The sequence below is a fragment of the Trachemys scripta genome, chromosome 22 (genome assembly GCF_013100865.1).
Source record: "Trachemys scripta elegans isolate TJP31775 chromosome 22, CAS_Tse_1.0, whole genome shotgun sequence".
NCBI lineage: Eukaryota > Metazoa > Chordata > Testudines > Emydidae > Trachemys > Trachemys scripta.
In genome coordinates, this window is record NC_048319.1 from 3,762,838 (window position 1) to 3,777,346 (window position 14,509).

General features: G+C 41.3%; 1 protein-coding gene across 5 annotated transcripts in view; it reads right to left on the reverse strand.

Moving 5' to 3' along the window:
• The window catches only part of GNG7 (G protein subunit gamma 7), a 131,053-nt gene that overhangs the window by 38,327 nt on the left and 78,217 nt on the right, over positions 1-14,509 (reverse strand). The window lies entirely within an intron of this gene.

Here is a 14,509-nt window from a genome sequence, read left to right on the forward strand (position 1 = left end):
TTCATTTTGACCAGTCAAACTTACACAACCACCAAGAGTATATTTCTTTTCTCAGAATCTTTGACTTCGATTTCTCATACAGAAAGGTTTTTTCCTTCATCTCAGACTGCAGTGCCTGATTAGAGCAGTGTAAGGGCACAGCCTCAAGTTATATTACAAAAGTCATTAAACAAATGTCACTGATTCTCATCCCGTCACTGCCCAGCCATTATGTTCTTGTGTCTTATTGCCCTACTTTAGTAAGACAATCACTTACAGGACCAAAAAGGAGAGCAGAGCATTGTGAGCACTTAGCATTTGATGCTTCCTACAAGAAGAGTAGGCGGAGGGATTTCGATGCTACTGTGCATTGCAGTTATGTTTGACATGACGGAGGAAGAACATTATTATTCGTAAGTAACGGTCTCCAACTCGCATCACTCGGTCATATTCCCTGCTACCCAAGGTAATGCTAGCCTTGGAAGTGCGGCCTGTGAGATTTTTGGGACTTAATTTCCCAGCATGCCATGCTCCCTGCTGCTTCGCCTACTTGGTAGATGGCAGGGTGGATTAAGGGAAGACCCATAGGCTCCACCACTAGACAATGTTGGGGTCTGCCATGAGGCCAGAGGAGAAGCAAGCATTGGCAAGTATGGAGCCAGCTGTGCTATAAGGTCTTTTGCTGGATTCAGGCCCCATTCAGCCTTAAGCCATGCCCAGCAGCTGATGGAAGCTGGGGAGAAGAAGAAATGGAAAGAATGGATCAGGGTAGGAAAGAGTGGAGAGAAAGTAAAGGCATGTAAAGAATTGAAGTGGGAGATTTGGGGAGGGGAGGGGGCGTGCGGGAGAGAGGAGAGAAGCAAACTAAAGCCAGGACTCAACATTCTCTATCTGTACAGTCTATCCATTCCCACACTGTTACATTTCCCATTCAGAAGAGGGGGATCTGGGGAAAAAAAAAAAGTGCTGTCCTCGGGGCTCTGGAAAGTTGCCACGTGTCCCTGTATCCTGCAATGTTTGGGCACCTCTGCACAGTACAATGAAGGTAATTTCCCCTTCCATTAACACCACCTCCCCTGTTAATTACAACTCCTTAGAAGTTTGAAATGTGAGCTGTTCTCTGTCTTACCTCATATGTGTTTACTTTGTTCTTGTGCGCTGCTCTCATGAGTGTGGCCTTGACTTCACTAAGAAAAGAACAAGGAAGGATTTCCCCCTCCCCAACAAATAGTTACATGTTTTTTCTGGTCAAGGAAACCAGAAAGAAAAAAAGAAAAGAAACAAGTAAGCAAGATTTTTGGTCCAGTAACCTTGATGCTGTATCTTTAATATCACACCTTTTAGACTAGTGATTTTCAAACTTTTTGTATTGGTGACCCTTTTCACACAGGAAACCTCTAAGTGTGAGCCCCCGGCCCCCCCAAATAAAAATGGAGGGAATTTAATTTTAATAGGGGCTCAGGGCTGTCAGCCCCACGGAGCTGACAGCTCGCAACCCGCATGTAACCACGTTGCGACCTCTCTGAGGGGTCACGACCCCCAGTTTGAGAACCCCTGGTTTAGGCACTGGCCAGACTACTGTGTTATGGATTTCGAGTTCATTTGAAAGGAGGTTTGTATGAGAAACTAAGGAGAGCACGTACAGTATACACAAGAATTAGGGCCGTCAAGCGATTAAAAAAAATTAATCACGATTAAGCGTGCAATTAATCGCACTGTTAAACAATAGAATATCATTTATTTAAATATTTTTGGATGTTTTCTACATTTTCAAATATATTGATTTCAGTTACAACACAGAATACAAAATGTACAGTGGTCACTTTATATTTAAGATTACAAGTATTTGTGCTGTAAAAAACAAATAGTATTTTTCAATTCCCCCATTACAAGTACTGCATTCAAAAATAAAACAGGCATTTGCATAACACTGTTGTAGCCAGCATTGCAAGGTATTTACGTGCCAGATGCGCTAAAGATTCATATGTCCCTTCATGCTTCAATCACCATTCCAAAGGACATGCGTCCATGCTGATGATGGATTCTGCTCAATAACGATCCAAAACAAAGCGGACCGACGCATGTTCATTTTCATCATCTGAGTCAGATGCCACCAGCAGAAGGTTGATTTTCTTTGTTGGTGATTTGGGTTCTGTAGTTTCCACATCAGAGTGTTGCTCTTTTAAGACATCTGAAAGCATGCTCCACACTTTGTCCCTCTCAGATTTTGGAAGGCATTTCAGATTCTTAAACCTTGGGTTGAGTGCTGTATCTATCTTTAGAAATCTCACATTGGTACCTTCTTTGCATTTTGTCAAATCTGCAGTTAAAGTGTTCTTAAAAATTAACAACATAAGCTGGGTCATCATCCGAGACTGCTATAACATGAAATATATGGCAGAATGCGGGTAAAACAGAGCAGGAGACATACAGGTCTCCCCCAAGGAGTACAATCACAAATTTAATTAACGCATTATTTTTTTAAACACACATCATCAGCATGGAAGAACATCTTCTGGAATGGGGGCCAAAGCATGAAGGGGCATACGAATGTTTAGCATATCTGGCACATAAATACCTTGCAATGCTGGCTACAAGAGTACCATGAGAAGACCCATTCTCACTTTCAGGTGACATTGTTAATAAGAAGCGGGCAGCATTATCTCCTGTAAATGTAAACAAACTTGTTTGTCTTAGCAATTGGCTTAACAAGAAGTAGGACTGAGTGGTCTTTTAGGATCTAAAGTTTTACATTGTTTTGTCTGAGTGAAGTTATGTAATTTAAAAAAATCTACGTTTGTAATTTGCTCTTATGATAAAGAGATTGCACTACAATACATCTTAAAGACTAACAGATTTATTTGGGCATAAGCTTTCGTGGGAAAAACCTTACTTCTTCAGATGCATAGAATGAAAGTTACAGACGCAGGCATTATATACTGACACATGTAGAGCAGGGAGTTACTTTGCAAGTGGAGTTACTTCCTCTCCTGGAATTGACACCACCTCATCTATTATTGGAGTGGACTACATCCACCCTGACTGAATTGGCCCTGTCAACACTGGTTCTCCACTTGCGAAGTAACTCTCTGCTCTCCATGTGTCAGTATATAATGCCTGCATCTGTAACTTTCATTCTATGCATCTGAAGAAGTAAGGTTTTTCCCACGAAAGCTTATGCCCAAATAAATCTGTTAGTCTTTAAGGTGCCACCAGACTCCTTGTTGTTTTTGTAGACACAGACTAACACGGCTACCCCCTGATACTTGACACTACAATACATGTATGAGGTGAATTGAAAAATACTATTTCTTTGGTTTATCATTTTTACAGTGCAAATATTTGTAATCAAAATTATAAAGTGAGTACTATGTACTTTGTATTCCGTGTTGTAATTGAAATCAATATATTTGAAATGTAGAAAAACATCCAAAATATTTAATTTCAATTGGTATTCTATTATTTAACAGTGCGATTAAAACTGCGATGAATCACAATTAATTTTTTTGAGTTAATCACATGAGTTAACTGCGATTAAATCGACAGCTCTAACAGGAATCCTTTTGATAAAATCGACTGCTTCAGAAGAGTTTCCTAGAAGAGCACAGAGCAAATGTCACTGATTTCTCCAGAAGGGCACTGATTTCTAACTTAAGAACAGCCTCTTCATACAACACACTGTTTCTATGACAGCTGTGCTTGTTTAAGTTAACTGAGCTATGCTGTGAAAATACATTGACTGTTTCCTTAATATTGACCTTACACAGGACAGTCCATAATTTTCAGGTGTTCATTTCACAGGCAGTGAAACTAAACTAAGAGGGTGATAGAATCATACCAGAAGCCATTAAGAAAGAAGACTAATTGCTCAATTAATGGAGACTTCTAGCTTAAGCCAGAACAGTTATACCTATATCCCATATGCCCTTTGGGTGCACTCACCACCCTCCCCAACCCCTTTACATGTAGACACGAGTTCTTTTTCAATCTATGTAAAGCATAGGCAATAAAGAAGATGGGGATAAGTGAGCACACAAAGAACACTCTGAAAGGTGCAGATTTCTAGGTAAGCAATTTTCAACTGGAGTAACATACCGTACTAACTTTCAGGGAACATAAGAATCAATTAAAAAAAAAAAAAAGACACTGAACACTGTTGTGCCATTGACAATATATGTAGCATGAACTGAGGTGACCATGTCCTTGAAAATAGGGTGCCAAGACAGACTGCTGTTAAAGAAAGCTAAATATTGCAAAACAGAGTAAGTAAAATACCAGACATTACTGCAAAGCCATGGGCAAGAATCCGGACACCAAGTAAAATTACTTCAAGCAGGGAGAGCTGGGCAGTTTCCACTTTCTAACTTAACCCTGCGAATCCCTCAGTGACCCTGTGTCAAGACAACTGCAATCCCTGGTAGATGCAGCATCTCATCTGGTGGCACGGAGTGCTATTTAAAGCTCTTAATTAGGAACACAGTGATTCAAGATAGAGTTAAGCAACCAGCCTGCTCTGGAAATCACGAAGACTCTGTGCACACTGGCAGGGAAACTGTGTTAGCACCTCTAACAAACCATATTTGAATACTTCTTTTGCCAACCTATTTCCCTGACTTGTGCAGCTGACAGGGCTCTATAAAGGCAAGAAAGTCTTCATAAACCAGAGACTGGGGCTTTGTCATCACTGGGAAAAGTAGGGTCCATAATGCCCCATTGATGCTTTTGAAAAGCCCAACCTAGAGCACAGTAAAATTCCTAAACACCTTCCCCAGTATTAATTCAAGAGCAATCTGCCCAAAAGAAGCTAGGAATGGAGGAGTGGTGCACAGCATGCCAGAGAGGAAACATCATTTTGCAGGAGAACAAGTTAAAACAGCTAGAAACTTAAATAAAAGGAAGACAAAGGATGACTGAATGGGCACTTTTGCACACCAATGACTATTACCTATAGCAAGGCAGAGCCACACAGTGACATGTGTTTGAGTAGTGCCAGTAACCTTTTATTGCTCGTAAGCCGAACCAAGCGAAGCAGAGAGAAAGCAAGTCTTAATGCTAGTTTCTTATAAATATTTGATTCGTGATGCCATCTTTGTGAGGTGACCTTTGCTTATCAGGTTTCAATCTCACTCAGCAGTAATCACTACTAGAATAAAGTTCACACAGCAACAGCAATCAAGATGTACTAAAATATCCTTTTCAATCCATCTACTCTTGTTCCTTTACGTGCTCTCTTTTCACCCTTGCAGATCTGCCTTCCCTCTTAATCCATGCTTAAGCCTTCTACAGTTTATTCCACTCCAGGCCAACACAACACTCTTGAAGCCCGGATATTAAAATTAAGATCTTACAGGGGGGAAAAAAAAAGTGAGCTTGTATAATTAAAGCTAAGCAGAGGAGAGCAGCACCTATCCTAAAGATGCAGTTCAGATTGCGTGTTTTACCTTTCCCCCACCCAGCATCTGTCTTGTTCAGATTGCAACCAGCCTGCTCTGGAAATCATGATGGGACAGGGACCATCTAGTACTCTATTTGTACCACACCTTGCGCAGCTGGGTGCCATTCTTTGTTGGCCCGTAGGTAGTACAGCAATAATAATAATAGCAGCAGTATTTGCCCATGTCATAGGAAAGTGCATTTATTAATGACACTGAAAAACCAGATCACCTATAAACTTCAGTTCCTATGTAAGTTATTTCTTTGGAAGTGGCTGGAGATTTATGGTATCCATGACATCTTTAAGGAGAAGCAGTGGTTGGCATCTTCCCCATATCATATGACAAATATTAAAAGAAATCTCTTGGAATGCCTGTGTTCCAGTACTGCCTACAGGTCCCAGCTGATACCAGGGCCCCACTATTCTAGCAACATACTAAAATGACAGTCCCTGCCCCCAGCAGCTTGCAGTTTAAATGAAAAAAGACAAAAGGTGGGTGGGGACATGGAGAGGGAGTGACCTGGCCATGGTCACTCAGCAAGTCAGTGGCAGAGCTGGGAAGAGAACCAAGGTCTCCTGAATCCCAGCCCAGTGCCTTAGCCACTAAATCGTTTTGACATGCCCCAATTAACAGTGCTTCAACAATGGAAAAGCAAGTTTTCAATGGATGGTTAAGCAAGATACCCTTGAAGCCTGGCAATAAGTTGCCAGAGGAATAAAAACTCTTTCACATGCTAACTCCTCTGCCAGGTTCAATTACTAGCATAAATTGACTGCAGACAAGATTTCGCATTCATATTTTGAAACTGCTTCACTCCCATGCATAGACAGCTCCTGGTAATTTCACTATAAATGTGCTTGACCTTTTGTAGTGGTCACATCACATGAGGCCAGTAAGCACTAATGCCTTTGTTCGTGTTAATAAAACAAAACATACTGGTATGAGAGCAGTCTTGTGATTATTGCTCTCACTCCCTTTCTATAGGCTAACCTTGTTTTCATTAGGGCTATGTGTGCAGAGGGCAAAAATGAGGTGCCCACAAGGGACTTAAAATAGATTAGCAGTGAAGCCAAGATCCCTTAATTAAGTCAGCAGCATGCAAGTAAAAATGAGGATACTTGTTCCCTAAACCAGATTAAAATACAGCTTGATTGACTTGATGACTACTTTCCACTTGTTTCATCCATCAAAGTAATTACACTGCAGCCTGTGTCTGCAGTGTCTGTGTAGCTGTTTTCACGGAAGCCTGGGTCTTTTGGTAATGCTGATGACTGCAACATCATGTGAGGATTTGCAACTGAGGAGCAACTCCCACATGGGCCATGTAATCTGTTAGGCAGGGAAAGGAAGCAGAAGGTCGCTTTCTTTTGTCTCTTTTACAGGAAGTTAAGTCACGTTGGCTTGGAATAAGTTCAGGAGTTGAGCTAAGGACTGAGTAGTTGTAACTAATTTGAAAGAGTTCCAGGCTAGAAAGACAGGGAGACCAAAAAAAGAAAAAGTAACTGACAAATTACACAACAGGTTATAGAAGGAGAGAAACAAGTAATGAATCTTCATGCAATAGCCGACCTTTAGTTTACTAATTTTTGTAGAGCTACATGTTTTAGAAGATCTAGTACAGACTAGAATATAAATCCATTCAAACTTCTCCCGGTTTAGACAATGTATGTTGTAACAGATGCCATTTTAGTAATCTGTCCCACAAAAATATTAAAAATGAAGAAATAGTCATATTGACCTGACCTATAAACTAGTAGTGTTTTAGAGATTTGCTTTTATAATATACTGTGCTTTAGACTTCAGCAATGTATCTGTATATACAGAAGTGCATGTCACAAATGAGACTTTCCATACAGCACTAGATACAGAACAGCATGAAAAAAAGGCCAGCAGGATGTTATCCTGGAAACAAAAAACAGATCTCATCTCCCCCCCTCCATTCCCATTCCCAGTCCCCCCCACTCCATTCCCAGTCCTCCCCCCACCCCAACCTGAAAGCACTTAATAGGATGTTCTAGATTAACATTATTTCCTTATTTCCCAGTATTGCATCTAGCAGGTGAATGCTCAGTTTCAGGTAGAAAGAGAAAGCAGTAAGGTGACTGGGGGGAGGGGGGAAGAGGGAGAAAAAGGAATAACTAGGGTGACCAAAGCAGGGTAAATTGAAATCAAATGATTTAAATCAGTTTTGTTTACTAATTTAAATTGTGATCAGAATTGCGGATTTAAAAAAAAAAAATCAATCTAGTTCTGCATTTGTACTTTTTATTTTCCTAAAGGAAGGCTCATTCTCATTGGTCGGTAACCATTAAAACATGTTTATTTGCAACCAACTACATTTGGTACTTTTGCTGACACCGTCTATACACATTTATTTAAGCAATTATATGCCTGGAATAAATTGATACATTAAACAGTAATAGGTCACCAGGACCAGATGGTATTCACCCAAGAGTTCTGAAGGAACTCAAACATGAAATTGTAGAACTATTAACTGTGGTATGTAACCTATCACTTAAATCAGCATCTGTACCAGATGACTGGAGGATTAGCTAATGTAATGCCAATTTTTAAAAAAAGGCTCCAGAGGCGATCCTGGTAATTACAGGCCGGTGAGCCTAACTTCAGTACCAGGCAAATTGGTTGGAACTATAGTAAAGAACAGACTTATCAGACACAGATGAACAAGATTTGTTGGGGGAAGAGTCAACAGCGTTTTTTAAACAGGAAATTGCCTCACCAATCTATTAGAATTCTTTGAGGAGGGCCAACAAATACGTGGACAAAGATGATCCAGTGGATATAATGTACTTGGACTGTCAGAAAGCCTTTGACTAGGTCCCTCTCCAATGGCTATTAAGCAAACTATATAGTCATGGGATACAAGGGAAGGTCTTCTCATGGATCAGTATCTCGTGAAAAGATAGGGAACAAGAGGTAGCAATAAATGGTCAGTTTCAGAATGGGGAGATGTAAAAAGCCGTGTCCCCTAGGGATCTGTACTGGGATCAGTTTTGTTCAACATATTCATAAATGATCTGGAAAAAGGGTGAAGAGAGAGGTGGGAAAGTTTGCAGAGGATACAAAATTACTCAAGAGAGTTAAGTCCAAAGCAGCCTGCGAAGAGTTACAAAGGAATCTCACAAAACTAGGTGACTGAATTTCATCTGCCATTTTATTGCAAAGTAATGCATACTGGAAAACATAATCCCAACTCTACATACAAAATAATGGGGTCTAAAATTAACTGTTATTAGTCAAGAAAAATCTTGGCGTCGTCATGGATAGTTTCTCTGAAAACATCCGCTCAATATTCAGCAGCAAACAAAAAAGCTAACAGATTGCTAGGAAGCAGGTAGGAAAGGGATAGATAAGACAGAAAATATCATAATACCACTACATAAATCCATGTTATGCTCACACCTTGAATACTGTGTGTGCAGTTCTTGTTGCCCTGTCTCAAAAAAGATATTAGAAATGGAAAAGGTACAGAGAAGGGCAACAAGGGTTGATTAAGGGTATGGAACAGCTTCCATATGAGGACTTTTCAGCAGGAAGAGAGACGACTAAGGAGGATATGATAGAGGTCTATAAAATCTTGACTAGTGCGAAGACAGTGAATAAGGAAGTGTTCTTTATCCCTTCTTATATCACCAGAATCAGAGGTTACCCAATGAAATTAATAGGCAGCAGGTTTAAAACAAACAAAAGGAAATATTTCAGTCACATGACGCACAGTCAACCTGTGGAATTCATTGCCAGGGGATGTTGTGAAGGCCAAAACCATACCTGGATTCAAAAAAGAATTAGTTAAGTTCATGGAGAATAGGTCCACCAATGACTTAACTAAGATGGTCAGGGATGCAACCCCATGCTCTGTCTCTCTCTAAGCCCTTAACTGCCAGATGCTGGTACTGGTGATGGATCACTGGACTATTGCCCTGTTCATTCCGTTCATTCCTTTTGAAGCATCTGGCATTAGCCACTGCTAGAAGATGGGGTACTGGGCTAGATGGACCATTGATCTGACCCAGCCTGGCCATTCTTATGGAGCTTAATACATTTATTCAGATTCTTAATTTTTACATTATGTTACTAAATGGTGAATGATTCATTTCTTATTTCAGAGATTATTTTACTTGGGATTTGTGTCAAGTTGCATTTGGATGGAAACTGGAATTCAGTTAAAAATGTACAAAACCAGGCCTTTTAAAATTGTATTTATTAGTTAAAGAAATCTATTTTAAGTGTGCAGGATACATAAAAAGTTGATCAAAACATATTTTATATTTAAACAAAAGAAATATTAACTATAGTAAGTGAACTGAAGATTGAAAATCTGACCCCATGGTGAACAGAAACAAAGGTATTTAGGTGCCTACAGCTGCAGATAGAGGCCTAGTGGGATTTTTAAAAGCGCTTAAGTTTAGGTACTTTATCAAACCCACTAGGCCCCTATTCTGCATCTTCAGGTGCCTTTGAAAATCTGGTCCCAATGTTCTTCAAAATCTTAGAATTAGTAGACCTCTTTCCTCTCTCCCCTGATTTTAATTCCTAGATTTGAAGAAGGAAAACGAGCTCTCCTGCTTCTTCAACTCCCAGTTGGTTTCTTAACTTTGAATCAGTCCAAGTGAAGAAAGTATTCTCTCTGCACCCGTAAGCTGAACTTAGCCAAAAGTAATTAAGATAAAAGCTTTTCTGCACTCCAGAAACAAAAAGTACTTAAGTTTGGAAAAATGTTAATACCAGCATTCACTCCACTGTAACAACTGAAGATAGAGATACTGAATGCAGTAACATGACATTGTGATATTATTTACAATGCTTGAGTTGACCTCAAAAGTTAAAGATGCCCCCCAAGCCACATTCTGTATAAAAGAGCAGCACCCTTTAACTTATTTGAGGAGGGCTCACTGATGCAGCACATATACATTATTTTGGAGTAGTAAATTTATGTCATAATTTCAAATTTAGTTTTAAACAGGTTTACTTAACCTGTATCTCTCAGACATATTCATGTGACAACCCCTGTAGAAAAGAGATTCCAGTCTAGGCATCTGTAGGTGTGTCCGCAACCAATGTGTCTAGCCATTGGTACGAAACAGTGATGCATGACTTCATGTCAGTGTCACAACCCAGTGCCACAGTACGGTTTCTAATGAAGACTCAGTGTTGAGCTACCAGAGAAAGGACTGTCCTCCCCTTGGAAAGGTGAGCCTTTCAGTACAAGTAAGACTGATCGGCTGCAAATGAGTTAATTAATACGAGCTTGTCTAAACATGGAGTTGTTTCAGATTCACTGTTTCTGATTAACTCCACGTGTGGACACTTATTCCACAATAAATCTATTTGACTTTAAATTCACATGCTACAATTCTCAAGTTTAGCTAAGCCCTTGGACTCTGCCTACCCATCCTTAAATCTGCTGAAAATAATTATGTCCCACTGCCTCAGCGCCTAAGTTTACATAAGAACAGACTGATGCAGATGTGTGTGTTCCAAAAATTTAAAATAGTTCTCTTAAGAAGTTACTACAAACCCACCAAATTTAGATCCTACTTGGCCTAGCAAGTGACTGGCTTGAGGCAAAACAATTAATTCTGCATTATATTTTTGTTGCAATCACTTCCGGTTTAAGTAAAACTGACACAATGATCCAATTCCAAGGCTGCAGGCTCACATTTATAGCACTGTTACCTTGAACCAGTTTACAGGGAGTATATGTTGCATCATGATCAATGCCCACAGTTTCAAAACCAGACGCTTTAGGCTGGTACAAGTGGAGGGTAACCACTTAGTGTACACAGAATCCTGTGCTTATCTAAAGATACATCCAAATGTGCACTCATCTGGGAATAATACTAGAAGGTTTTTCAGTTTGAATTTTAACCAGTCCTCCTACGCAAGATGCATTTTTGTGAACTATTTATATATAATTGAACTTCTCTACATCTCTGGGGGTGGATGTCAGAATCTTATTATGTTACAAATGTGAATGTAAAATCACAAGGAAAATCTTGTTTAAATACAAAGCCTTAAGCGAGTTAGCTTTTCTTTTAACCTTTGCCCTGCCTGTTAGGAATAAGGAAGGAAGTTCCAATTTGCATGCATTCAATATTGTGTTGATTAAGGAAGCTTATTTCTTTAGAAAATGCCTCTGCTGTTTGAACAAAACATGCAAATCATGACAATGGAGGGTACCTGTCCCTTTGTTGGCTTGAAGAGATCATGCACATTTCAGAACCCCATAGTGGAAGATGATTTTCAGAAATTGTAAATCATGAATTAATGGCTAAGAAATAGATACTGAAAAATGTACAGAATACACCATGTCATGTCTTATACAAAGGATGATCAGCATTTAAAGATGGGCAACCTACAATCACCAATCCACATTCATTCACTTCATACTGGAAAACTGAGTGTATTTGTAATTTACTTTTTCTGCTCCATCGTCTCTTAAGGGTTTCAGTGCTTCTATCATTCATTCTAATACAGGGAAATGACTGATCATGCTGTTTCTACTCATCCCTGTTCCGCACTTGGAACGCCAATTCTTTAGATTTCACCATAAACCTGATGCGAAGTTGGAGAGTCACTTATTTGTACTGTGGTTTATAGATTGCCCCATCAGGGCAGTGGTTTATATTTTTAAATCTGGCAATTGTACTGAGAGAAATGTAAGCTTTATTCAAGTATAAATACAAACATATTGCTCCCCCCCCCTTTTTTTTAAAAACACTAATTCTAGCAACTTAAGCCCAGCAAAAAGAGTATGTGCTTCAAGGTGTAGAAATCAATGTTTATAGGACAACCTTATTCAAATTCACACCCGGCAGTATTCTGAATGGCATATTTACATGACCCAGGAATACCAATCCCATTAGAATTCTGTGCTTTGTGCCACAGAGAATGCTGCATGCAAGCACGCTTACAATGTCCACGAAAGAGTCCGAGCAAGAGAAGGGCTTGTGTTTTCATGTCGGTGGGTTTGCTAATGGAAGACAAAGGATGTTTTTAGGTTTCACTAATAGGAGTCAGAGTTCTGGTACGTACAGCACTTTAAACTTAGTGCCACCTTCCAAAGACACTTGGGACAAGGACTCTCAAATTCTTCCCCAGTGTGGACCACATTAGTGCAGAACATTGGCCTAAACCACCTGCCTTTTGCATCATAATTACATGACAGCCTGTGGAACGCAGAACTATGGAAACTGCCATACACAGCAAGCTAGTGGCTTATCAAATAAAAATTATCAGTGCCAGATGCTTCAGAAGTAGAAGGGAAGAAAGATTTATAACCTGCTGGGGAGGAGGGAGGGAGTTTCTTACTGATCCTTGTCACTTAATTGTTGGTTTAAGAGCTGACACACAAGGGTGTATTTATCCTTTCTAAAATAGCTTTTCCTTTTCCCAAAGGGACTGCATACATTCTTGTCAGATCCTTTTCTGAATCTACTATGCCAGGGGTGGGCAAACTTTTTGGCCCGAGGGCCACATTTGGGTGGGGAAATTGCATGCAGGGCCATGAATGTAGAGCTGGGGCAGGGGGTTGGGGTGCGGGAGGGAATGTAGACTGTGTGAGGGGGTGCGGTGTGCAGGAAGGGGCTCAGGTCAGGGGGTTGGGGTGCAGGAGGGGTGCAGCAGGGGGCTCAAGACAGGGGGTTGGGGTGTGGGCTCCAGCCCGGCACCGCTTACCTCGAGCAATTCGGGGTGGCAGTGGTGTGCAGCAGGGCTAAATGGTCCATGCCGCTCCCGGAAATGGCCAGCATGTCTGGCAGTGGCTCCTCGGGGTGGGGTGGGGCAAGCGGCTCTGCCGCGCGCTGCCCTCACCTGTGGGTACCACCCCTGAAACTCCCATTGGCCGCTGTTCCTCGTTCCTGGCCAATGGAAGCTGCGGAGGGTGGTGCCTGCAGGTGAGGGCAGCACACAGAGCCCTCTGCCTTGCCCCCCCAGGATGTGAAGCGGCACGGGGCCAAGGCAGGCAGGGAGCCTGCCTTAGCCCCGCTGCGTCACAGGGCTGGCAATCCCGCAGGCCGGACTGAAAGCCCCGATGGGCTGGATCCAGCCTGTGGGCTGTAGTTTGCCCTCCCCGGTACTATGCTCTTGGCTTCAATGAGAGCCAGGGGCAGCGAGTTCTTCAGGTGAAGTGCATGGCGTAGAAAAGCATTTCCTTTCATTAGTTTTAAGTTTGTCGTCATTCAGCATCCTTGAACGTCTCCTTATTTGTGGGAGAGGATAATTAGGAGCCCCCATTTGCACTTTCTACCTTTCTTCATTTTGTATACCTATCATGTACCCCCCTCACCCCCATCGAGTCCCAATCTTCTCTTTTTGTATGGAGCTTTCCCCATGCCTCTCATCATTCTTCTTATTCACCCCTAACACTCTTCTATATTCTTTTTGAGGCAGGGAGATGAGACACGAACACAGTATTTCAGGCAAGGACATGCTATTACTTATATTACTGCTTTCTGGCATATAATAGCTGCAACGTCTGGGAATTCAGCAAGATCTAAAAAAGCTGCTTCCGTGTGCACTGCTCGTCCCGCTCAACTCCTTACTGCAACCTAATGAATCCTAAAGATTTCTACAAGAACGTAGCCCGCCTGTGGCAGAGAAGAGATTTTGTGCAACATGGATCTTCTGCAATTCAGCAGGGAGAACCACCAAGGTAACTTGATGGAGAGGAGATACGAGACAACTTGGTCATAAAGGCTCAGAAGCGCCACATCCAGAACACCCCGGATGTGAAGAGAGAGAAGAGAAAAGCAGATACCCTGAAATATAAAATATGAGCCAAATAAATCTAGACCCAGGCCCACAATGTGCATTATGTGCCACAAGCAAGAGCAGAGCGCCTCCCTTTACTGTTGCAGAAGGAGGAAAATAGCTGGCCCATGCATCATGCAGTTAACATGGGATGCAGGACCACTCAGCAGTACCCTGCTCTGCTTGTTAAGAATAGTTCTTTCAAGACCTCTTTTGAAGAGAGCTGTGTGTGGCACAGACCAATTCAGCGAATCCTGCCCGAAGGCTAGTCCTGTAGGTCTAATGATAAGGTTCAGTTCAGTTTGAACTATCAGAGTTGTTAA